The sequence below is a fragment of the Sinocyclocheilus rhinocerous genome, unplaced genomic scaffold, assembly GCF_001515625.1.
Source record: "Sinocyclocheilus rhinocerous isolate Xijiao unplaced genomic scaffold, SAMN03320098_v1.1 scaffold4189, whole genome shotgun sequence".
Classification (NCBI taxonomy): Eukaryota; Metazoa; Chordata; class Actinopteri; order Cypriniformes; family Cyprinidae; genus Sinocyclocheilus; species Sinocyclocheilus rhinocerous.
The window spans coordinates 162436-166305 of record NW_015645057.1 but is presented as its reverse complement, the minus strand read 5'-3'; positions in this window follow the sequence as shown (position 1 = coordinate 166305).

Sequence of the window (3870 nt, the reverse complement as noted above, 5' to 3'; positions counted from 1 at the left end):
ATTTTGTCACACCAGGGGCGTAGCCATCATTTCAGAAGTGACAGAAATGTCAAATACAATAATTTTATGCATGTATGTATTTTATTTTATTTTTTTACAAGGAATTATTTTCTTATCTCTTACTTTGAATTTGCTATAAGAAATCAAATACACTGCTGGACAATAATCGTTTGTAATCTATAATTTTTTCCTAATGGCAATTTTATGATTGTTTTATATACTACAAACAATTGTTTCAATTTTCTGCACAGAATAAGGTAAAAAAAATATATATATTTATATATATATATATACACACACTTTATAGTTTCTGTAGGCTACTGTAATAAATTATATGTCAATTAGCACTACATCATTCATAAATTGTAATTATTTATTGTGTTTATTGTCTTAACGTTTCAGTTCATTCTGCTTTTTATACAGTTTAGCTGCAGATATAGCTGGCACGTCTATGAGCGCGAGATCACTTCTCTTTCAGTGCAAAAACTTCTTTATCTCATTTTCATAAAATAAAATGCCGAAATCGACAATTCACGATTCAAAAATCCATGTTTCAAGATCGATGCATTGCATCGTCAGGGTTTGTAATTGATAGAGAAAACGAGTGAATCGTTACACCCCTAGTAAAAATAGATCATGATATAACAAGCAGAGATTTTCCATGTCTTCAGCAACAAAATGTTTGAACACCAGAGGGAGTAGTCAACATAGGTCTAATGCATCATAATTGTTTCTCAGGGGGACGTAAGTGATGAAGACGTGCATTTACAGGGGGTAGTTGGTGATTTAATTGCCGTCCGAATCCACATCTCTGAGTTTACGAGAAGAAATCGATTCAAAATTCAGTGTTTAAACCCTTTTTGAGCACTCCCGAACACCGTAAGGTAACGTTGTACTTCGGTGTAACTTGCATGCATATTTATTTCTGAAATGCTGGAAAGTGTTTAAAAGAACAATACTTCATAACTGCTCCACCACAGCGACTGGGAGCAGAAAGAAAAGAAAAGCACGCAAACATTAGAAATGGGTCTTTATTATGGCAGCAGCAGGTATGCAATACAATTTTAAAATGTGTATTATAAACAGATATATATCGCGTATAATTATATACAACTATAGTGGTCTATTTTCCTATTTTTAAACAGGAAATTTAAATAATCAAATAATAAATAGGATTATATATTATAAAATATGCTTGGAATAATAAGAATACATTTGACATAATCAGAAGTATTTTTAAATACATTTTACACAATAATAAGAATATATTTGTAAAAAAAAAATCTTTTTTTTTTTTTTTACTCTTTTCACAGAGCGCTCACACCGATGCGCATGGGAGTATCTGAAAGCATCCACCATACTGCTGCCGTCAGCTGTCATACTCATGAGATGCAAAAGGAGAGTGGAATTACTTTAATTTTAAGTTACATTTTTTTTATTATCATGATGTACACAGTATTCCCTACTTTTACACTGACAGCTAATTTTTGTATAGTGCAATGCAAGAAAAAAAAAACATTTGAATTCCTGTGCTGAGAATTCAAGTTCTTCGCTGACATTTGAAGCAGTCGGCCTTCATGTTCCCATTGTATATACGAAGTTCACACTGGACAGGATCACCATCTCATTTTCTCCATTCACTGCAAATGACAATGAATCAAATTAATGTTCATTGGATCAAATATTATCAACACAATTATTCAATCACTCTTTAACATAAAAAGCCACTAACCATGACGCATCATCTTTAAAATACACAAAATAAATGTAACCATGACGGCATATAAAAACAAAGTGTTTAATAAAAGGAGTTCATATCATTTTGTGAAAACTATTTGTATCGTTTTAAAATTACAGTTGGACATAATACTCTTTTCACCTACTATATACCTATCACATACTATCCTCTCCGGGGAATTGCCACCTTGTCGTGGTGGAGAGGCTTGCGTGGTCCTGTGATCCCAAGAGTGATGCCATCTGGAGCTATGCTCCTGGTAGGGTCACCCATGGCGGTAAGGTCAAGGGAGAGGTTCCTTGACAAAGAGCAATCCAACCAAGACCTCAACAGCAGTGTAGGCGGAGGATGATGGCTGGCCTTACGGAAGCATCACAATGGCTGGGAAGGCGGATGAAGGCTGCGGCAGAAAAGGGCCCCCAGTCGTCTTGGACCCCATGCCCCATGCCCAGAGCCCCATCAGAGAAGACATGGGGGAGCCTCCAACTATAATAGAGGTTCAAGACGCCATCAGGAGCCTTAAGAACAACAAGGCCGCCGGTCCGGATGGGATCCCAGCTGAGATCCTAAAGGAAGGTGGATTAGATCTCCTGTACCACATTCATGCCCTACTCCTCAAAGTCTGGGAAAAAGAAGAACTTCCCTCAGAGCTCAGGGATGCTCTAATAGTGACCATATTTAAGAAGGGGGACAAGGCTGAATGTGGAAATTACAGGGGCATCTTGCTCCTGTCAACAACAGGCAAAGTTCTTGCTCGTGTTCTTGCAAACCGACTACTACCACTGTCTGAGGAAGTACTCCCAGAATCATAATGTGACTTCCGCCCATCCAGGGGTACAACAGACATGATATTCACAGCACGGCAACTGCAGGAAAAACGCCTTGAACAAAGGCAGCCTTTGTATATGGCCTTTATAGACTTGGCAAAGGCTTTTGACACGGTAGACCGCCAGGCCCTGTGGAGCATACTATCAAGGTACGGCTGTCATGACAAGTATATTAGAATACTGAGGCTCCTACATGATGGCATGTCAGTCACACTGCTCAGCAATGGCGGCTCTGAAGTCTGAGCCTATTACAGTGGAAACGGGTCAAACAGGGATGCATCATTGCACCCACCCTGTTTGCTATCTTCATTGCAGCCATATTCTACCTCATTGGCGAAGAGCTGCCACAGGGGATTCCAATCAGGTATAGAACTGATGGCAGACTCTTCAACCTTAACAGGTTTAAGGCCAAGAGTAAAGTCAACTGCACCACAATTACAGAGTTACAGTACGCGGACGATAATGTCATTGCTGCACACTCCACAGAAGACCTCCAGGGTATTCTGAATGCTTTTGCCAAGGCATACAGAGCCCTGCGCCTAAAATTAAAGGGGTCATATGATGTTGCTAAAAATAACATTATTTTGTGTATTTGGTGTAATGAAATGTGTTTATGTGGTTTAAGGTTAATAAAACACATTATTTTCCACATACTGTACATTATTGTTTCTCCTCTATGCCCCGCCTTTCTGAAACGCGTCGATTTTTACAAGCAAAACGTCACCGGGCCCACTCATCGTATTAATCATACGCTAGATTTAATTATATCGCATGGAATTGATCTTACTGATATAGATATCGTACCTCAAAGTGATGATGTTACTGACCAATTCCTTGTATCGTGCATGCTGCATATTACTGATATTAACTATATGGCTCCGCGTTATCGTCCGGGCAGAACTATTGTTCCAGCCACGAGTACTGCAGTTATATCTGATCAAATGCACATTATTATTCTTTAGTTTGGGTTAAACAAATCAATTTTGCTTGGTTGGAACAGCAGCTACGCTAATTATGTCTCTATTTGTTTCTCTGTTTTTGCCACGGGATTGACATCCCTACTAGGATTTACACAAGCTTCAGTCTGGATCCAGAACACCTAAGAAGAGATGATGCCAACCCCTCATAGGACCTCAGATGATGTCAACCATTAAACAACATACAGAACTACCAAATTTTGCTATATATTTGATTGCATCATATAATAATTGCTGTTAATAGTGTTCATCGTCTGTTTGATTACGTCTTTAATTGATTTTTCTGTACATTTCTGCCATATGTTTATTAACTGACCGTCCCCACTGATAA